Below are 23,767 nucleotides of genomic sequence, written 5' to 3' on the forward strand. Positions count from 1 at the left end.
CAAACGATATTGCGACTTCTCCCGACTCAACACTCATACTTGACTGCCACTCGGACTCGGCGATATAATGCAGACAATCTAAGGTCTAACATATAAGTCTAAATTTAATTTGAAAATAAAAAAAAAAAAGTCGGTCTAACATATAAATCTGAAATTAGTTTGTAAATTTAGTATTTTTTTTTTTCAAAATTTCCGACAACATAATTGTCTAACACAACGCTGAGCTCATATCGTTTGAGGATCTTGTGCTCGCGGTGGCGAACACTATATCATCCTCTGTCGCCTTGCTACAAAGTATTCAGAGAGTCTATTTTTATTTATCCTGATGGTAAGAAATTTTTTTTTATGGAATCAGACTTAATTGATCCGAAGAATTAGATATCAGTAATTTTAAAATTTTAGGAGTTTTTAACTTTTTATAGTGATTGTCAAATCTCATTTATTTTCGTTAATTCTTTCCTTAATTTTATTTATATCGATTTTTTTCCCCTTTTCCTCGTGCTTTAATTTTACCCCAGACCTAAAACTTCGTTCACGCACGCCTCCGCCTCCGCGCCTCTCTCTTCTTCTCTTCACCGCCATAACCACATTCTCCTCTTCCTCTCTTCACCGCCAAAACCTTTCTTCCTCTCCGATCGGTCTCACAACTCGCCAAAAGCTCCGGTATTTCTTTTTCCTTGAATTTATTTTGCACTTTCCCTTTTCATTTCCAAAGTATGTTCAACTTAAAATTTCGAAAGTGTTTCAGTCTGAAGTCAACCAAATTTTCTCTTACATTTGATGCATATACCCTCCATTATCTGGATCAATGATTTCTATTGCAGAATATGCTGTCTGGAATCCTTTAAGTTTTGTTTTTCAAATTTTGCTTGGTACGGATGGAGGTTTAGAAACCCAGTTTATCTGCATAATGGCATTCTTCACTGTTTATTTCTCCTTGTTAATTCTCAGACCTTATACTTATGCAGCACTTGATAAAATTTTAAGTTGAAAGAAAATGGAACAGAATGGGAAGGATGGTCTTACAGCACCACTTCTTCAATCCCCTGAGAGCATTGCTGTTGATTTTTCACAAGGGTCATCGAGAAGTGATAAGAGGACAAGGCAGGTCACGTTTAGAATTGGTGGAATGGAATGTGCCTCTTGTGCAGCGTCAATAGAATCTGTCGTGGGGGATATAAAGGGAGTTGAGAGTGTGTCGGTGTCTCCTCTTCAAGCAGTTATAAAATACAGGCCTGAATTAATAAGTGTAAGTTGGAGAAACTTTTGTTGTTTGATATCTTGAACGTGGCTACTGATGAGTCGACATATTTTTCTTGTATATAACACTATCCTAAATGTAAGGAATTGTGTGCCAAAAGTGAACATTTTAGCCTTGTTATTCTGAGTTATGCAAATTGAGATGCATTTAGTTTTTGTTTTATCATTCCCTTTTTTTGTGCTGATTTTATTGCCTTATGCATTTTTTTTTTCTTTACTAACAGGCAAAAAGAATCAAATAAGCCAATGAATTTCCGGACCAAGAGATTGTTGTATGTCGGGTTTGAATCAAAGGAATGGCCTGCACAAGCTGCTCTGAGTCAGTTGAGAGAACACTTCTCATGGTTAATGGTGTTAAAAAAGGCTGTAGTTGGCCTTGGTCTTGAAGAAGCGAAGATACACTTTGATCCCAATATCACTGATTCTCCTTGCCTATTAGAAGCTATTGAGGATGCAGGGTTTGGAGCCGAGCTCATTACCTCTGGAGATGATGTCAATGAGGTTCATCTAAAAGTTTGAAGGTCTTCATTCTCTAGAAAATGCCACAATTATCAAGTCTCATCTTGAAGCAGTGGAGGGTGTAAACCATTTCAAAATCGATGAAGCAAATCATAAAGTGACAGTTGCATATGATCTTGATCTTACAACCCCAGGTTCCTTATTGAATGCATACAAGCAGCTGTAGTACCCCAAACTTATATCATGCCGGCTTGTATACAACAACCAGTGAGAAATAGCCTACACAAACCAGTTTCTCTGGAGTTGTCTCTTCTCAGTTCCAGCGTTCCTCTTCTCTATGATACTTCCTATCTTTCCAACATTTGGGGATTGGCTAAGCTACAAACTCTACCATAATCTAAACATAGGAATGTTACTCAGATGGGTATTTTGTACACCTGTGCAGTTCATTATTTGGCTGGAGGTATGATTCAATATTGTTTTCACCATGTTATGCTTGCTGTTTTTTTGTTTAAGGTATCTGGGAGTTGTTTCTATTGATCATCTTTCAATACTTGATTCAAATTATACTGTATTTCTATGTCGCAATCCTTACAGGTTCTGTGTGCGTTTTTATCATGCATTGAGACGGGGATCAACAAACATGGATGTTCTGGTTGTATTTGGAACAAATGCAGCTATTTCTACTCCATTTACATTGTCAGAAATTAGCACTCAGTTATTGCAAAGGAATGATGTGATCAGATAGTTCCAGGCTCAAAAGTGCCAGTTGATGGGGTTGTCGTAAAGGTTCAAATCCATGTAAACGAGAGCATGATTATAGGAGAATAAATCCCATTGCTAAGAGAACAGGAGATAAGGTTTGTCTGAAGCAATCTATAATATCTACAGCTTTTTACTGAGCCAGTAATTAAGTTTACTAAATACTCATTTCACGTAAGTACCTTATAAATGACTAAATCATGTATGTTATGCCGATTTTACCCTCCCATGTATCCCTTGTAGAGGTGGCATCATGTAAGTACCCCGTGGTAATTTTGATATGATCAACCAAGTAAAGTTAGATCCTGTTGATATTTAACCTCTATGTTTAAGTGTGCAGGAATATAGGAGCATAGGAAGTCGAGCGAAAGACGCAGCTAACGAGAAGGACGGCACGGGAGAGAACCGACGGACTCGCTGCATTCGAGGTACGAGATGTTACGGAAGAGTACCTTGGCGGACGAGAAGGAGATGTGCGATGTTTCCGAGGGACGAGAAGCAGGAGCAAAAGTTTGCTCGAAGGTCGAAAGTTGGGTTCGGTTGAACCCTACTCCGGATGACCGAGATTACCCAAGCAGAGGCGGAGCCGGAGCGGAAGACCCAGATCCAAATGAGTAGAGCCGGAGCTAGAACACGGACCAAACAAGTTAACATAAGGCTAACTTTGGTCTGAGCGCCCGGACCAGGTTTTTATCCGGAACACGACGTGGCACATTCCGTTGTGACGGGGATAAAAATTTATTCCCCCAGTTGCTTGAAACCCTTCCAGGTGTCCCGACTAGGACTATAAATACAATCTTGGTCCCAGAAGCTAAAATAGAACACTTGTAATCATTTCTCTTTCGTTTAACTTTATGATATAGTGCGTTAATTGTTGTAAAGAGGCTTCTCCGTCTGAAGGGTAGTTTAATGTGCTTTCAACTTCCTTGGATTAACAATATTCTTGGTTGTAACCAAGTAAATCCCATTGTGCCTTTTCTTTTCTTTAATTAGTCTCTTATTTGTTTTTATGTAAGTGTTAGATTTATTAAAGTTGTAAAAGTTTGAGAAGGATATTTTTGTGCTTTTGTTGTGCATGCTATTCACCTCCCTCTAGTCGGTCGCTAAAGGGATTAACAAGTGGTATCAGAGCCCAACAACTTCAGGACTAATCGTCGAACGAAGAACACGAGATGACCAGATCGAGCATCTACCCATCAAAGGTTGAGGGGTAATTCGCGAGCTGGAAGAAAAGGATGGAGGTATTCTTTAAAACAGTTTTCGATTTGTTGAAATTTGATTTTGTAGCACCTGAGGGTAAAGAAGAATATCAATGGATGAAAAAGAGCAGGTCGACTTTGTGGCGAACGACAAAGCAGAGTTTCATATGTTAAGCGTCTTGCCGCCACAAGAAGTCAATCGGATCGGACCCTATGAGTCAGCAAAGGAGCTCTAGGAGAAATTCTTGGAACTACACGAAGGGACCTCAGAGGCGAAACTCGCGAAACGAGATCTGCTCAAGAACCAGATCAACAACATCAAATTAGAAGAAGGAGAAACTGTTCGACATCTTCACTCAAGAATAAAGAAACTTATCACCGAATTCACGAATCTCGGAGAAAAGGTAAGCAATCGAGAGTTGCTAAGGTACGCGTTTAATGCATTTCTTAGGACTATTATATATACATCATTAGTAGATGCTTATTATATATCTAAGGATTTAAAATCAAGTACTTTAGAAGAATTACTTTTAATATTTGAAGTCCATGAAACAAAATATGCAGATTTGAATGAGCCAAAGCACAACATTACTTTAAAGGCAAAAACGGACGAACGAGATTTTGAATCTTCTCTCGATGACGACGAAACGACACTGATGGTAAGAAAATTTAAAAAGTTATTTAAAACCAAGAAATTTAATCAAGTGCAGGGTACAAGAATAAAAAGAAAAGTAAGATGCTACCGCCGCAATGAAGAAGGGTATGTAAAAGACAACTGCCCAAAATTGAAGAGTAAGGACAAGGAAAAAAACAATACGCTAACTCATACTGACAAGCATAGAAATCTCAAAGCGATATAGGACGAAAAATTGCCTGAATCGGAGATAGAAGCCCTCGTCGGATTTGTGCTATACCAAAAAGACGAAGACGAAGTAAGCTCGTTCGAAATGAGTATCGAGAGCATCGATGAAGAGAGAGCGACATCGGAAGAAAGCAGTACTTCAGGGGGAGTTTTAGATTACGGGATCAACAAGGTAAGTCAGGTACGGTTTCTTCCTCCTGACAAGTTATTTTAGTTTGTTAAAATATTATCGAAAAATTGTTGTAAGCTAGAAAAAGAAAATAAGGAATTAAAATCAATCTTAACTGATTCTTGTCGATTAGAAGATTTCGACAAAGTAAAAATAGAAAATGACAAGTTCAAAAGAGAAATAGAATATTTGAAAAATCGTGCATACTCAAATAATCAAAATATTAGGAGATATAATAGTTTAAACTGATATTTCAAATATCATAAGGGTCAAATTACGAAAATATTAAAGAAATATATTCATAAGAAATTTCTAATTAATCTTGTAGAAGAAATCTATTTTGGGTTCCAAAATCATATTTTGATTAATTATTTTTTTTTTTGGCTTTCAGACAAAAAGTTAAATATTTAGGGTGCGTTTGGTACGCACGTTTTTCATTTTCATTTTCTGAAAAACGCGCGTTTTCTAGAAAACAGAAAATGACTTTTTGTCATTCCCTGTTTTTTCTAGAAAACGCTATCTATTTTTTTTTAGAAAACAGGCACGAAAAACGCAAACCACACACCATTTTTCAAAAAACGTGTGTTTTTCAGAAAATGAAAATGAAAAACGCGCGTACCAAACGTACCTTAATTTCTTTAAAAGACTTTGTCTAAAAAGTGGTTATTACTCCAATATTCAAGAAGACCTAGTGTCTCGTCATAGTCTGGAAGTTAATTATTGAAATAAATATTTAATTGATTAACTGTTAAGCAATTAGTTGTTATAAAATTGTTTTCAAATGTTTGTCAAAAATTTTGTTAGAAATTATTTAAAAGTTAATTTTTCTGAGAAATTTATCACTTAACTCTAAGAAAATTTTCAAATGTTAAAATTTGTTGAGTGTTAATTTTTTTTGAAAATATTTTTTAATGATAATTTTAACTTTATATAATTTTTTTTACCTTAAATATGTTAACGTTTTTTTCAAAACTTAAACTTTGATGTTTTTTTTAAAAATTGTCCCTTAGACTTTTTATTGTTGTTAAGTAGAATTTTTTAAAGTATCTCATTTTTAATGAGATAAAAAAGGAGAGTGGTAAAGATTAAGTATAGGGGAGGGTAGTACAATTTTTAATTTTTGTACTTGCAAAAATTTTATACTTGCAAAAATCTTATTTTATAATAATTATTTTTTTGTATGGTTACCCTATCTTAACTTAGGGTTTGCTCACATCAAAAAAGGGAAGTTAGTAAGTATCTCGTGGTAGTTTTTATGTGATCAACCAAGTAAAGTTAGGTCTTGTTAGTATTTAACTCCTATGTCTAAGTGTGTAGGAACTTAGGAGTACAGGAAGTCCAACGAAAGACGCAGCTAGCGAGAAGTGTTAGGATGTATACTAAAAGTCTAGCTTTTGGTATAAACATTTATCTAGAAATAAGAATCACATTGGTCAAATGTCTACATTTATGATAAATGTAATTGTTCAATTAATTTATATTGTAAAAAAAAAAATGTGGAACCGCCACATCAGCGGCCCCCTAGAGCCGGTCCCACGGATATGGAGGGAGGTAAATGCAGGTACACATGTGGAAAGTGCATGACAATTTATATTGTAGATAACATGGTGTGTGGTGTCACACACAGAAGATTATGTTATCGGTACCTTATAAATTATAAACAGTAGCTCACGACCAAGATGGAAAGTAATAAACCATTGAAAGGCCGTAGTGTAATTAGGCATTAGTTTATCTTAACTATATAATTACACTAATACACTTAGAGTGTATTGAGTAGCATCATTTGAGGTCGTTTCTTTTATACTGACTTTATAAAGGAACAAAGACCTCAGTTATTATGGAAGTGTGTGCTCTTAATCCTAATATAATAACAAACACATATATTTGATATTTATTTTTTTAATTTATCAATGGGTGAGATTTAGTTCGATAAATCAATAAGGCTGATAAGTTGGGAAATGATATCACTTATAGTGTGTGTTGTTGATTATAGAAGGAAATTGTGTCCTAGTGATCTAGGTTGAGAATGTCCCCAAGAGGAGCTCATAAGGATTGTCATGTTAAACCCTGCAGGTGGACTTAGTCCGACATGACGATGAAGTTGAGTGGTACTACTCTTGGAGCTAGATATTAATTAAGTGAGTTGTCAGTAACTTACTTAATTAGTGGACATTCAACATCTTAAACACAAGGAGACTAACACACTCATAATAAGAAGGAGCCCAAAATGTAATTTGGGATTGGTGCGGTAGTTCAATAATAGTTCTCTAGTGGAATGAATTATTATTGATAAAATTAAGTTGTGTGTTCGGGGCGAACACATGATGCTTAATTTTATCGGGAGACCAAAATCAATTTCTCCTCTTGGTCCCTATCGTAGCCTCTTAATTATAGAGTACTATACCCACCTATATCCACTTTTTTACCCATCCCATAGGGGTCGGCCAAGCTAGCTTGGAGACCAAGCTAGGGCTGGCCAAAGTTTGGTTCATGAGTGCTTGGGTTCAAGCTTGGTGTGGCCGGCCCAAATTAAAATAAAAGGATTTTTATTTTTTAAAATTTTTTTTATGTGGATAACATGATTTAAAAGAGTGTTTAAAAATTTAAATATTTCCTTTTATAAGATTCTACAAAAGATTAAGAGAAGAGCTAAATTTCTTTCCTTATTTGTAGATTAAAAGGTTGATTTTAAATTTTGGTAAAAATTTTCCTTTTAATTATGTTCATGATTTAAAAGAAAGTTTAAAAATTAAAAATTCTCTTTTATTAGTATCTACAAAAGATTAAGAAAAGATTTAATATCTTTCCTTATTTGTAGATTGAAAGGAGATTTTAATTTTTAGAGATAACTTTTCTTTTTGAAAATTATCCACATCTTTAAAAGAAATATTTTAATTTATAATTTTTTTTATTAACCAATCATGAAGGGATTAAAATTATTGGAGAAATTTTTATAAATTTCTAGAAACAAATTTGGAAATTTTAATTTTTATTTTAATTAAAACTCTCCTTGTTTTGGGGAAAGAGGTGGCCGATCAAATAAATTGGAGAAGAGAAAATTATTTTTAATTAAATAAATTTTCCTTTTCATTGCAAAAGAATTAAGGAAGTTTTTATTTAAATTTCCTTATTTGCCAAGACCAAGGATTATAAAAGAGGGGGTAGAGGAGGTTTCATGGTGAACAACTCTATTCTTTTTCTTCCTCTCTTTTCTTCTTTGGTGTGGCCGGCCCCTAGAGGTTCCCCTTTTCCTTCTCTCTTCTCCTTCTTATGGCCGAGACTTCATCATCTCTTGGAGGCATAGAAGTGGCCGGATCTAGTTTGGAGAAAAGGAGAGAAAGAAGTCTTGTTTCATGCATCCCTTGGAGCTTGGTTGGTGGAAAAAGATCTTCATCTTTTGGAAGCATTGTGCTTGGCCGAAACTTGAAGAAAGGAGAAGAAGGTGCTTTGGTGATTTCTCATCTCGGAAGATCGTTGCCCACACAACGTCCGAGGTTAGAAGAGGAATACGGTAAAAGATCAAGAGGTCTTTCTAAAAGGTATAACTAGTATTTTTCCTTTCCGCATCATACTAGTTATTTTTGGAAATAATACCAAATACAAGAGGCATGCGATTCTAGTATTTCGAATTTATTTTCGATGTTGTGTTATTTGTTTTTTCTTTTCCTTGTGATTTGATTGTTCCTTTCGGTTAACCTAAAGTTATTTTAGGAAATTAAATATTAGCTTTCCTTAAAAGGTTTTGTCTAGTCGGTGGTGGTTGCTCCCATATCCAAGAAGACCATGTGCCTCGCCACGTCAGTACTGGGAACCAATTATGAAAATTAATATTTAATGGAATTAATAACTTAGGTGATTTGGATCGAACGTGTTAAGTTCCGCAGGAGATCCAAGTCAAAACCTAAAAGAACAAATAGATTAAACTTTGGATCAAACGTGTTAAGTTCCGCAGGCGATCCAAGTTTAATTTAAAAGAACACATGGTAGGTAGGAAAAGGTTCAAACCTTTGCACAAAATTTTTGTACAGTGGAACCATTAGGTTTTCCGAGTAGCAACTAACAATTGGTATCAGAGCTAGGGTTTTGCCTCTGTGTATTTGGTATTAGTTTAATTATGCACATGTCATACATAATTTAGGCAGGATAATAGTAGGATGTGTTAACTTTGTGGATGTAGGATCCAACTATTATGACTTATAGTTATTATGTGTGTGATTGGACCCTTGGACATGTCAAAGGACATTTATTGTGTGTGCATGATTGTATTATAAAATACAGCAGGAGCTGTATTTAGTTTTATTAGGATTTTATTTTTGATCTAGTTACATGTATATTCCTTTTATGGAATATAGAATCGATGAATGTAAATTTTATTTTATGTTCGATCTAGTTTACATGTAAATTTCTTCGAGGAATATAGGATCGAAAATGTAAAATTCTATTTATGTCGCGGATCGAATCTTGCAAGGCGTGGAATCTTTTGAGGATCAGAGGCGCAGCGGAACAAGGAGCAAGATGGATGCGACAACTAGACCCGGTGGTGGTGGCCAAAGATGGCAGCAGCTAGGGTTGGCGACACACGGAGGACAACAATAGATAAAAGCCATAATAGTTGAAAATTAATTTTTTTGTTTATTGCTTTTTATGCTGAGACTGTGTGTGCTTGTTAGTATGCATATTAAGTAGACTAGCATAGTCAAAATTCCTCACTTTAAATAACTAAGTGGGAGAGGGATTTATTTTTAAATAAATTCCACGGTCTCCATTAGTGGTTTATAAGTGATGCAACAAGCTTGCGCGTTGGCTCTGAGTGCCTTCCTCCATTTCGGATGAGCTTGTTTACGGATCACTAGATTAAACTTCCATTTAGGATGACTATAGGAAGTTAATTAAGAGCGTGTGATCTTCCCCATCGGAAGGGGCACAATCTTATTAATGGACTTAGTGTCAAGTAATGGTAAACACTTAGGCATGTCTAATAGTATCCTCCCCATCGGAGTTATTGCTATTATTTGTGTGACCGAAGAAAATCAACTATTAATTTGTCAAATAAATAGGTTGACAAGATAATAAAATTAAAAACTCCTCTTACAAATATTTGATTTTGTATACGTCCATACTATCGTGGCATACAAAATTCACGGTGTTTGAGGTAATTTTATTTGTCATAAAGGTTTTTTGACAAGATAATTAATGAGTTCTCCTCTTACAAATTTTTAATTTTGTATACGTCCACACTATCGTGACATGTAAAATTCACGGTGTTTGAGGTGTTGGTGAATTTAAATAATATTGTTTGAGGAATCAATGTTATTTTAAATTCAAAAATTTTGACCAAATATTTGATCAAAGACAGATCAACTCTTAATTTTATTCATCATAAAGAAAAGTTGATGAGATAATAAAATTAATGGATAAAATCTCCTCTTTGATTTTGTATACGTCCACACTATCGTGATATACAAAATTCATGGGAATTTTAAGGAGTTGATCTTGACCAAATATTTTTGTGACTCTTAGGATTTAAAATGTTTGTCAATTCCCTAGTTGTTATACTATAGAAAAGACTTAGTAGTCCCAATTGTAATGATTGGAAATAGGACTTGGACATTAAGGTAGACTGTCTTCTTAGAACTAAGAACAGTATAGGTGTATTTAATTCATTAGTTGAAACATGTCTAGTGGTGTTATCTACCAGAACCTGGAGTGTAGATACAGATGCCATTAATCATGTCTGAAATTTATTGCAGGGTTCCAGGAAACCCGACAACTAAATGAAAATTAAAACACCGTCCACATGGGCACTACTGCAAAAGTAGCAGCTGTTTCAGTGGGAGAGGTTTATTCTCTAATAGGAATAAAATATGGATTATTAGAAATTGTCTTTACATACTAAGTTTAGAAAGAACCTGATTTCAGTTTCTAAACTATTATAGAATAGATATTGTGTCTATTTTGATAACAAAGTTGTTATCAAGAAAAATAGGGAAGTTATCTATTCTGGTATGTTGGTTGACAAATTATAATCTAATAACTCTCACGATGCAACAAATGGAAATTAGTAACACATCTTCTAAACTTTATGAGAAAGCAACCTTCGAAAATGATCAATTATATCTTTGGCATCTAAGGCTAGGTTATATTAACTTGAGTAGGGTTCATTGGTAGCTGATGAACTTTTGAGTTCATTAGTAGTGGAAATTTTTCCAACCTGCGAGTCTTACTTGGAAGGAAAAATAACCAAGAAGCTTTTAAATCTAAGGGGTATGGAGCCAAAGATATATTGAATTGGTTCATTCTGATTTGTGTGATCCTATGACTATCCAGTCAAGAGGTAGTATCGAATATTTCGTCTATTTTATAGACAACTATTCAAGATACAAATACATTTACTTAATGTGCCGCAAGACTAAGTGCTTTGATTAGTTCAAAGAGTACAAGGCTGATACGGAGAAACGTTAAAGTAAAAGTATCAAGTCACTATGGGAAGATCGTAGTGGCAAGTACCTCTTAGGACAATTTAGGAGTTACTTATCAGAAGTAGGGATTCACTCCCAACTAACTGCACCTGGTACACCCCAACAGAATGGTGTAGTAGAAAGAAGGTCTATGACTCTTATGGAAATAATTAGATTGATGATGAGTTATTCAGAAAATTACCAAGTTCGTTTTAAGGATATACTCTGGAAAAGAAAGTGAACATAGTACCTTCCAAAGTCAGAACTCTCTACTCATATAGAATTGCTGAATAGGCGTAAGCCTATTTTGAAGCATATTCGGATTCGGGTAGTCCAGCACATATGATGAAGAGAGACAATGATAAGCTGGATAGGAATTCACTTATTTATGGGTTATACTAGAGAAACGAAAGTAGGTTTATAGTCTTAAAAATAGAAGGTCATTGTTAGCATCAATGACTGATTTTTAGAGGACTATATAATGAACCATAAGCCCATAAGTAATTTGTTCTTAATAAAAGACACGTCTAATCTAGTACCAACTGTACAAGATGAAATATCACAAGAAACTGCAACACGTATCACAATTGATATACAATTATAGACGGTGCATCATTGTAGTGGGAGGGTTGTCAAACAACCTAAAAGATTCATGTTTTGGGAGAGTCTTTTGGACTTGATCCCAAATGAACATGAGCCTGATCCCGGACATATGATGAAGCACTCCAAGATAAAGATGCAGCATCTTGGCAAAGAGCAATGAATACAAAATTAGAATATAATAAAATCTGGAAGCTTGTAGAATCACCAGATGGAGTAAAAGTCATTCGGTGAAAATAAGTCTACAATAGGAAAAGATGGATAGACAGAAAGGTAGAAACTTTCAAAGCAAGACTTGATGAAAAAGGAAACTTTTTCACTGGTAGCCATGCTTAAGTCTATCCGGATTCTTTTATCTATTTGGCAAGTGGATGTCAAGACAGCATTCCTTAAATGGAAGTCTTGAAGAAAGCATCCATATAAAGCAACCAGAAGGGTTCATTGCAAAGGGCAAAAGAGCATCTTGTATGCATACTCAATCAGTTTATGGACTGAGGCAAAACTTCAAGGTCTTGGAACATCCGGTTTATCAAAGTAATCCAGACCTATGTATTTATTAAGTAACCGGATAAGTCTTGTGTATACAAAAAGTGTGATGAAAACGTGGTGGTATTTCTTGTACTACACGTAGATAACATTTTTGGTAGTTGGAAACAATATCAAAGTGTTGTCAGAAGTAAGGGTATGATTGTCCAAACAATTCGATATGAAGGACTAGGGAGAATGTATATATTCTTGGGATCAAAGTAATAAGGGGTCACAAGAAAAGAATATTTTACTTATCCCAAGCTTCATATATCGAAAAAAAAAATCCTTACTCGTTTTAAGCATGCAGAACTCCAAGAAAGGTTTCTTACCTTTTGGGCTTGGAGTAGTTTTATCTAAAGAGATGTCTCCGAAGACATCAAAAGAGATAGAGGAAATGAAGGCAGTTCTTTATGCTTCGACTGTCGGAAGCCTAATATATGCTATGCATGAGATTAGAAATCTGTTTTGCCAAGGGCATAGTTAGCAGATATCAAAGTAACCCTGGACAAGGATATTGGATTGCAGTAAAGCATATATTGAAGTACCTTAGAGGCACTAGAGATTATATGCTAGCTTACAAGGCAGTTAATTTGGTCCATGTGGGTTGCACGGATTTTGACTTCCAATCGGATAGGGACAATATTAATTCAACCTCGGGGTTTTGTGTTTACATTAGGAGGTAAAGTCATAACTATGGAAGAGTGATAAACATAGATGTTTTTCTGGACTCTACCATAGAAGTTTAGTATATGGCAAGCCTCTGAGGTAGCCATAAAAGCTGAATGACTCAATAACCTCAAGATAGACTTAGATATGATTTCTGGCTTGTCCAAAGATTATTACAATTTATTGTAATGATATTGGTGCAGTAACAAACTCGAAGAAACCATAAGTCTATAAGGCAGGTAAACACAATAGAGCGCAAGTACCACCCAATACGAGAAATCGTATAAACGAGGAGAAGTTTTTGCTGCCTAGATTACATTAGATGATGACCTATAGATCTTTTCACTAAGGCCTTAAAGGCAAGAGCTTTTGATGAGCATGTTGAAGAGTTGAGAATCAGATGTATGACAGCAGATATAGCAGCTTAGTCTTTTAGTATAAGTGGAGATTGTTAGGATGTATACTAAAAGCCTAGCTTTTGGTATAAACATTTATCTAGAAATAAGAATCATATTGGTCAAATTACTACATTTATGATAAATGTAATTGTTCAATTAATTTATATTGTAGATAACATGGTGTGTGGTGTCACACACAGAAGATCATGTTATCGGTTCCTTATAAATTATAAACAGTAGCTCACGACCAAGATGGAAAGGAACAAACCATTGGAAGGTCGTAGTGTAATTAAGTATTATTTTATCTTAACTATATAATTACACTAGTACACTTAGAGTGTATTGAGTAGCATCATTTGAGGTCGTTTCTTTTATACTGACTTTATAAAGGAACAAAGACCTCAGTTATTATGGAAGTGTGTGCTCTTAATCCTAATATAATAACAAGCACATATATTTGATATTTATTTCTTTAATTTATCAATGGGTGAGATTTAGTCGATAAATCAATAAACCTAATAAGTTGGGAAATGATATCACTTATAGTGTATGTTGTTGATTATAGAAGGAAACTGTGTCCTAGTGATCTAAGTTGAGAATGCCCCCAAGAGGAGCTCATAAGGATTGTCATGTTAAACCCTGCAGGTGGACTTAGTCCGACATGACGATGAAGTTGAGTGGTACTACTCTTGGAGCTAGATATTAATTAAGTGAGTTGTCAGTAACTTACTTAATTAGTGGACATTCGACATCTTAAACACAGGGAGACTAACACACTCATAATAAGGAGCCCAAAATGTAATTTGGGATTAGTGCGGTAGTTCAATAATAGTTCTCTAGTGGAATGAATTATTATTGATAAAATTAAGTTGTGTGTTCGGGGCGAACACGGGATGCTTAATTTTATCGGGAGACCAAAACCAATTCCTCCTCTCGGTCCCTATCGTAGCCTCTTAATTATAGAGTACTATACCCACCTATACCCACCTTTTTACCCATCCCATAGGGGCCGGCCAAGCTAGCTTGGAGACCAAGCTAGGGCCGACCAAAGTTTGGTTCATGGGTGCTTCAAGGTGGCCGACCCTAGCTTGGGTTCAAGCTTGGTGTGACCGGCCCAAATTAAATAAAAGGATTTTTATTTTTAAAAATTTTTCTTATGTGGATAACATGATTTAAAAGAGAGTTTAAAAATTTAAATATTTCCTTTTATAAGATTCTACAAAAGATTAAGAGAAGAGCTAAATTTCTTTCCTTATTTGTAGATTAAAAGGTTGATTTTAAATTTTGGTAAAAACTTTCCTTTTAATTATGTTCATGATTTAAAAGAAAGTTTGAAAATTAAAAATTCTCTTTTATTAGTATCTACAAAAGATTAAGAAAAGATTTAATATCTTTCCTTATTTGTAGATTGAAAGGAGATTTTAATTTTTAGAGATAACTTTCCTTTTTGGAAATTATCCACATGTTTAAAAGAAAGATTTTAATTTATAAAATTTCTTTTTATTAACCTATCATGAAGGGATTAAAATTATTGGAGAAATTTTTATAAATTTTTAGAAACAAATTAGGAAGTTTTAATTTTTGTTTTAATTAAAACTCTCCTTGTTTTGGGGAAAGAGGTGGTCGGCCAAATGAATTGGAGAAGAGAAAATTATTTTTAATTAAATAAAATTTTCTTTTCATGACAAAAGAATTAAGGAAGTTTTTATTTAAATTTCCTTATTTGCCAAGACCAAGGATTATAAAAGAGGGGGTAGAGGAGGTTTCATGGTGAACAACTCTATTCTTTTTCTTCCTCTCTTTTCTTCCTTGGTGTGGTTGACCCCTAGAAGTTCCCCTTCTCCTCTCTTCTCCTTCTTATGGCCGAGACTTCATCATCTCTTGGAGGCATAGAAGTGGCCGGATCTAGCTTGGAGAAAAGGAGAGAAAGAAGTCTTGTTTCATGCATCCCTTGGAGCTTGGTTGGTGGAAAAAGAGCTTCATCTTTTGGAAGCATTGTGCTTGGCCGAAACTTGAAGAAAGGAGAAGAAGGTGCTTTGGTGATTTCTCATCTCGGAAGATCGTTGCCCACACAACATCCGAGGTTAGAAGAGGAATACGGTAGAAGATCAAGAGGTCTTTCTAAAAGGTATAACTAGTATTTTTCCTTTCCGCATCATATTAGTTATTTTTGGAAATAATACCAAATACAAGAGGCATGCGATTCTAGTATTTCGAATTTGTTTTCGATGTGTTCTTTGTTTTTTCTTTTCCTTGTGATTTGATTGTTCCTTTCGGTTAACCTAAAGTTATTTTAGGAAATTAAATATTAGCTTTTCTTAAAAGGTTTTGTCTAGTCGGTGGTGGTTGCTCCCATATCCAAGAAGACCATGTGCCTCGCCACGTCAGTACTGGGAACCAATTATGGAAATTAATATTTAATGGAATTAATAACTTAGGTGATTTGGATCGAACGTGTTAAGTTCCGCAGGAGATCCAAGTCAAAACCTAAAATAACAAATAGATTAAACTTTGGATCAAACGTGTTAAGTTCCGCAGGCGATCCAAGTTTAATTTAAAAGAACACATGGTAGCTAGGAAAATGTTCAGACCTTTATCCAAAATTTTTGTTCAGTGGAACCATTAGGTTTTCCGAATAGCAACCAACAAGAAGGACGACACAGGAGAGAGCTGGTAGACTCGGTGCGGAAGAGCACACGGGCGGACGAGAAAGAGGCGCGTAACATTTCCGAGGGACGAGAAGCCAGAGCGGAAGTTTGCTCGAAGGCCAGAAGTTGAGTTCGGATAAGCTCTATTTCGGATGACTGATATCACCCAAGCAGAGCCAGAGTCGAAGCGGAAGACCCGGACTTAATCGAGCGGAGTTGGAGCTATAATCCAGACTAAACAAGTTAACATAAGGTTAACTTTGATCCGGGCGCTCGAAACCCTTTTGGGCGACCGTAGCAGGTTTTTATCCGGAATGCGATATGGCGCGTTCAATTGCGACAGGGATAAAAGTTTATTTCCCCAAGCGTTTGGAATTCTGCCAGGCGTCCTGACCAGGGCTATTAATATAACCTTGGTCCCAAAAGCTAAAACAGAACACTTGTAATCATTTCTCTTTCATTTAGCTTTTTGATCTAGTGCGTTAATTGTTGTAAAGAGGCTTCTCCGCCTGAAGGTGAGTTTAGTGTGCTTTCAAATTCCTTGGATTAACAATCTCCCCGGTTGTAACCAAGTAAATCCCATCGTGTCTCTTCTTTTCTTTAATTAGTCTCTTATTTTTTTATGCAAGTGTTAGATCTATTAAAGCTGTAAAAGTTCAAGAAAGGTATTTTTGTGCTTTTGTTGTGCAGGCTATTCACCCCTTCTAGCCGGTCGCCAAAGGAATCAACTGTTGGAACCCCATGATAGTTTTGATGTGATCAATTAGGTTAAGTTATGTCCTATTATTCTTGACCCTTGTGTCTAAGCGTGTAGGAGCTTAGGAACACATGAACTCGAGCAGAAGACGGGTTAGCGAGAAGGATGACACGGGAAGAGAGCTGACAGACTCGGTGCATCCGAGGGGTGAGGTGCTGCGGAAGAGTACGCCGGTGGACGAGAATGACATGCATGACGTTCTGAGGGACGAGAAGTCGGAGCGGAAGGCTGCTCGAGGAGAAGGGCGAAAAATAGGTTCGGGTGAGCCTTATTTCGGACGATCGTAATCACCCAAGCTATCGGAGTAGTAGAAGAACGAAAGAAGGCTGAAGATGCTGCTAGAGGCGCCTTCAAAGGGAATTGAAGGCGTCTCCGTGGCGCCTCTGCGCCTTCGACTAGGCTGATTTTAGTTGTTGCCAAAGAATAAAATTTTATCCTTTGGTGCCTTGCTGGAGGCGCCTTCCAGCCCTATGGAAGGTGCCTCCAAGCCACGGATAAGATTTTTCTAGTGGTTATAAAAAGATCCCTGGATCTAGAAAATATATAATCAACTCCTGTATTCTTTTCTTATCAACTGTCCGAGCGTTAACGATTGTAAGAGGCTTTTCTGTCTACACGAAGAAGATCTTTTAGAGTTTTTCATTGTCCTTGGATTAACAATCACCTAGGTTGTAACAAAGTAAATAGTGTGTTTCGTCTGTTTAGTTATTAATTTAAGTTATTATTATTGTTGCTTTTAATTTGAGTTGAAAGAATAGGAAAGATATTATTTTCTTTTTCAGGTTATTCACATCTCCCTCCTACCGGTCTCCAAGGGTCCTAACACCAACACATCTTTCTAAACCAAACGGCGTATCCGAACCATGCTTGTTTTCCTCGTGACGTCCATCTGAAGCTAAACCGTCTCCCGACAACAGTGCAGCTTCTTCATCCAAAAAAGGTAGAGAGGAAACCTAAACTTTTCTCCGACTGCCTGCAGTGCACTTTTTTCCAATCATCTGGGCACTTTTCCTATGGTTTTCAATGACAACTCAACGAAGACAAACGACCATTCCCTCCCTACCACTGAAGTCCTAACCGGTGAATCATTTTCGACGGTCTGTAACGCGCCAACTTTGAAGTCCTAATCGACGAAACATTTTCGACGGTCTGCAACGCGCCAACTTTGACTTTATTGGTGGGCTGAAACTCAGCTGTGTTCTTTGTCAGTTAGTGCTCAAATCTTTTGGCCGAGCAAAACATCCTTAAATCTAAAGTGTGAGTCTTGGTTTGGCGCGGAGAGTATCAATAATAATCTATAAAATCAGTAACGATATATAATTAATTAAAAACCTTGAATTATATTAAATGAATTTAGCATGAGTTGAAATACACATAATTGTTACAGGGCTAGGCAAGACAACTACTAAGGCTTTATTTTATCTCTATGAGAATAAGATCTCCACTTATCCTTGATGTACGATGTTGTTTACTACTTGAATAGGGACATTCAAGAAACCAAGCATGCGTCATAATTCAATAATTAAATATTATTAAATATTTATGAAATAAATTATCTAAGCAATAAAAATTTACAACAAATAGACCAACAAATCCCTTCATATAAGACAGTGAGTGGATAGGCCTAGGTGTTTTTGATGCAAAAGCATTCCCAAATATTGAGAGTTGAGGAGCTAAATAATTATATATTGCCTCAAACCCAATTATAACTTCCTAGGTTTTCAAAATCATCGACAATATTTATAATCCTTAAAGATAATTTATATGTATTAGAAAACATATAAAACAAAAAAAATAAAAAATATAAAATTTACAAAATAATAAAATATTTGTATCTGAATCAACTCAGAGAAAATATGTCTTCATTAGATTTTCCAATTTAGATTGATTTAGTTCTTTACTTGGAAAAAAATATTTTGAATAATGCACTAGAAGTAATATTGGAATTCATCTCAATATATCTGTCTCTATTTGGGATTCCAAGCAATAATGTAACATTTTTGTTGTGAAGGATATAATCATGTTGGAAAATTTGAATGTCTCTTCTTGTAAATCCCAATTCTCAAATATGTTTATCAGTAATCTCTTAAGATAACAAACTTCTAGTATGTTGAGGAATAATGCAAAGGGATTACTTTTAACACTGATGTGTTTTTTTATGAAGTATAACTCCTGAATGACCTTTTAATTTTCCCTTTGTGGAAGTTTTGGAACAGAAATTTATAAAATGTTCCAATTTGCTCATCCAATATAATTTGCCCTCCAAAATTGATAATTATATCTCACTTGTTGGACTGAATATATTTCTTTTACTTTCTTGCCATATAACAAAATAATAATTAAATTTTGTATAAATAAATCAAAATATCTTTAGTAAAATAAAGTTAAACTAAATTTAGTCATTAACTTTATGCAACAAATTAAAACATAAATAACAATTATGAAATTTGAATGAATGCAAACATAAATAACATATAATCTAAAAAAAATACTAAATTTGTTGATAAGTTAAACTAAGTTGATGAACTATTAAAAACAACACGATGAGATATATATGTTGGTCCGTTTTAAGCTGGTAAGAGAGGGATGAATTGTCTGTAATTGGAGTTAATAAAAATATCTCTTGCTTTTTCTTAGCAAGGATGCTTAATTAATTAAGCACAATTAAAAATAAACAACATAAAAGGAAAAGAGGTTACAGAATTTATTTGGTTACAAGTTAGGTGGCTGTTAATTTAAGGTGTTGAAAAAACCTCATTAGAAATTTTCTTTGTTGAAGGCGGAGAAGACTCTTACACTCTTTAAAAGCTCAGAATAAGTCTAGTTATGAGTTATAGAAGTTGTTCAAGTTGTGTATAATTCCAAACTCCAGGGGACATTTTATAGCCTCCTGGGATGAATTGACCGTTGCTTTTTGTCGCTTGGAGGGGCCTCCAAGGAGGTCCAAGGTCTCTCCAAGAAGATAAACTTTATCCTCTAGAGATAAAGCTTTATCTTCTTCCAATGATAGCCTAATGGCTATTGAAGGTGCATTCAACAAGCTTGAGGGCGCCTTCTATGAAGGCTCGAGGGTGACTTCTATATCCTTGAAGGCGCCTTCCACAATCAGGCGTTGAAGGTGCCTTCAACAGCTTTTGGCAGATTTTAAAGTCAATCTCGGAGTTGACTTTTCTTCATGTGGGTGACACTCCGGTCGTCCGGAGTTGAGCTCATCCAAACCCAACTCCAACCTTCTCGAGCAGACTTCCTCCCTTGCTTCTCGTCCTTCGGATACGTCGTGCGTGTCCTTGTATGTAATCTTCCGTTGTTTCTCGTTCCTCGAACGCACTGAGCCCATTGACTCATTTCTCATGCTATCTTTCTCGTCCGCTGTGTATTTCGCTCGACTTCTTGTGTTCCTAAGTTTCTGCACACTTAGACACAAGGATCAAATACAACATGACCTAACTTGACTTGATTGACCATATCAAAATCAACCTGAGGTACTTATAATCTTTCCCTTTTTGATGTGCATAAACTCAAATTAAGTTAGAGTTAAACCAACATAAAATCATTTGACTACTTAAATGAAAATTGCAATTTGTAATTTGTAATAGTAAGCACAAGGAAAAATTTGTAATTTTCCTACCTCCTTAACTTAATCTTATCTCTCCCTTTTGAACACCAAAAAAATTAGAAAAAATAAAAAATAGTTAAAAAATGTTGAAATTTATTTAGGAGATCATGAACAGAATTGACAGTAATCTAACATTTTTCAAATATAATTTTTAAAAATATTCTAATTTTACTAATTAAGTCTCTATTTTGACATATATTAATCTAATAGATAATTTGCTGTTCTATCATTAATAAAATTTGAATATAAAATTTTGGAAAAAAGTTTGTATGAAAGATATTTTTCGAAATAAAATAATTTTTACCCTAGTAATCAATTAAATGGAGGATTTAGTCTAACACGATTTTGGAACAAATATAGGTTCATTCCTATTGAATTTATCAGGAATTTGTTAGAATATAATTTATAGGAAATTTTCTAATTTTTCCTCTATGGTTCCTGATATACCAATGGAGTCCGCCATAATTATTAAAATATAGCTTTCGTAAAATATTTGATTTTAAGCATGCATAGTCATTTTTTAAAGATTCTATTTATTCTTTTAGTTTTTGGTTTTTAAATTTCAATTTATCAAAATTTTTTAGTCAGCATGTATTTGCTAATGTCATCTTTAACTTTATATTTTCTTTTTCTAATTTGTACATATTTCTAAAAGGTATTTTAATAAATTCATATGATTTTTCAAGAGATAGGGAACCTACCTCACTTACATCGTGATCTGATGTTCATTTATCGTTGCTTTCGTCCGTTGACGCTTCGTCTTCGTCGTTGCGTCGCCATTAATGTCAGTCTGGCATAGGCATCAATCTCGAACTCAGAACACAACGATTCATCCCACGTACCTTTTAAGTTTTTCTACTTCATTCGTCTTGACCCATTTTCTTTTTTCTTTCTCCTATTATTTAGCTTAGGGTTGTTGTTGTTGACATGCCCTTCTTTCTAGTTGTTGTAGCATTGAACCTTCCCTATGCATCGAACTTTCCTTATGCTTCGAAGGTGTTTCTTTGTCTATGACTTGTAAAATTTATTAGATTTAAGAAATTTACTAACGTTTCTTATCATGAGGGTTGTTTTGTCTTTGTCGATAGAAGCTTCGGAGTCTGGTTCATTTATTTTTACCTTTAGAGTAATGTTCTGATTTCGTTCCTTCTTTAGTTCTGCACATTTAGATTTGTGAAGCTCTAAAGTAGAAAATAAACTTTTTAACGAACTTACCTCTAGATCCTTAGAGATATAGTAGAGTCGATTATGGACATCCACTCAGGTGTTCTTAGGAAAGCATTTAGTATATACCTTAGTGAATTTCAATTTGTTATCATTTCTCTGAGATTCATGAGTCTGGTGATTAACTTCTTCAGTTTGGTGTGTAGTTTAGCGATTGACTCTCCTTTCAGGCAATGGTTCATCAGTTGATTCCAGAGCAGGTCCCGTTTCATGAGCTTGGCTTCGAAAGTTCTTTGGTGCAACTCCAGCAATTTCTCCTAGAGTTTTTGCTGATTTGTAGGTGCCGATTCTATTGACTTCTTGCGGCTTAGGTGGTGGAATTCTGCTCGTCCGTTTGCTACGAAATCAGCTTGCTCTTTCTCTACATATATTCTTCTTTTTCTTCTCCTTGTTAATCTTTGTGAGCTACAAAACTGTATTTGATTATTAACAAAGTTTCAAAATCGATTTTAAAAATACATTCATTCGCTTTTTTCACATCGCGAACTTTCCCTAAAATTTAGGCGGGTAGATGCTTGGTCTGACCATTGTCTGATTTCTTCAGTTGACAGTTAGTCCTTCTGAGACGGTTGAGCTCTAATATCAATTGTTGGTCCACTTCAAGCTAGCAATAGGGGGGAGGGGGGGGGGGGGGTGAATTGCCTGCAATTGGAGTTAATAAAAACATCTCTTGCTTTTGCATTAGTAAAGATGCATAATTAATTAAGCATAATTAAAAGTAAACAATATAAAAGGAAAAGAGGCTACAAAATTTATTTGGTTATAATCTAAGTGGTTATTAGTCGAAGGCGTTGAAAAAGCTCCACTATAAATCTCTTTTGTTGAAGGTAGAGAAGCCTTTTACACTATGTGAAAGTTCAGAAAAATACTAGGAATGAGTTACAGAAATTGTTCAAGTTATGTATAATTCCTAGCTCCATGGGGTTTTTTATATTCTCTTGGGATGAATTGGTCGTTGCTTTTCGTTGCTCGGAGGTGCCACTTGTTGGCATATGCCCAATGCGGTGTGTGCTAAAACACGTTTCGTAAACATGCGCAATGGAAAAATAAAATAATAATAATTCCTAAATTATTACATCATACGCACCACACATATACAAGGATACAACACACTAAATATGATCATATAATAAAATTTTTAAGGAAAGTAAATTTCCGCTAGGTGTACCTTATGGATGACCTATAACGAGAAGAGCATCAACCGTAGCGACGTTGTCGAATCTCACCTCTATTTGTATCCACGTCGAGCTCCTCAAGACAATTCCTTGAGTACAAGCTTCTCCTTTGGAAGTTACTAGCCACGAGCAAAGAAGAGAAACACACAAGGGAGAAAACTCTCCCTTGTGTGGTGGTCATGGCAACAAGAGGGGTTTTCTCTTGTTGTTGGCAGCGAGAAGAGAGAAGAGGAGAGAAAAGTTGGGTTAAGGTTTCCAAAACCCTATCAAGCCAACTAATGAAAATTGTGTCTAATTCTCTCTCAATTACATTTATATATAATCCTCATTAATGAGTTGGATTAGAAAATCCAGATCCAACCCATTATCCCTTAACAAAAAATTAGTCCATTAATCCCTTGGTTTGGCTCACAAGTAAACCAAGTTGATTCATGACTAATTCATGATTAAATCAAATATGGTCCAACTCTTCCATAAGAGATGTAGTCCATCCGCACTTTCATTGTGATAAATATTTCCATATTTGTCTTTTGTATGATTCGACTAAACATTTATCTCTTGATCTAAGAATCCAATTCTTTAACTTATTTTACGTTTTTTAGATATTCGTTAGTGCGTGCGACCCAATAGATTTTTGGTTTATCTTGGTCGTCCATAATTAATTACATAATTATAGAATGATCATGAGTGGTATCTAGTATGTACATTATGATCCCCAATTAGACAGAAAATTATAGTTGATCTTATAATTAATTCTAAATCCTTTAGCAGCTATAGTGAGTCGTCCCTCGTTCCTTTCACTTGTCTTATACTCACTTGATTCAGGACATGGTCTATGTACCTTGTCCCCACTAGGCTGACTACGTTATACCTAGCCCAAGTAATATTTCTTCGTTTTGCGAATTCAAATTATTCATACATCTGTACAAGAGTCTCACACTCTAAAGATGTGATGCTTTGGCCAAAAACTTTGAGTAATAATCTTA

General features: G+C 35.2%; 1 pseudogene; it reads left to right on the plus strand.

Annotated features, from left to right (window-relative positions):
- The first annotated feature begins 513 nt into the window (after positions 1–513).
- Positions 514–3,449, plus strand: LOC122026105 (annotated as a pseudogene).
- Positions 3,450–23,767: the final 20,318 nt, after the last annotated feature.

This window comes from Zingiber officinale, chromosome 10A (genome assembly GCF_018446385.1).
Source record: "Zingiber officinale cultivar Zhangliang chromosome 10A, Zo_v1.1, whole genome shotgun sequence".
NCBI lineage: Eukaryota > Viridiplantae > Streptophyta > Magnoliopsida > Zingiberales > Zingiberaceae > Zingiber > Zingiber officinale.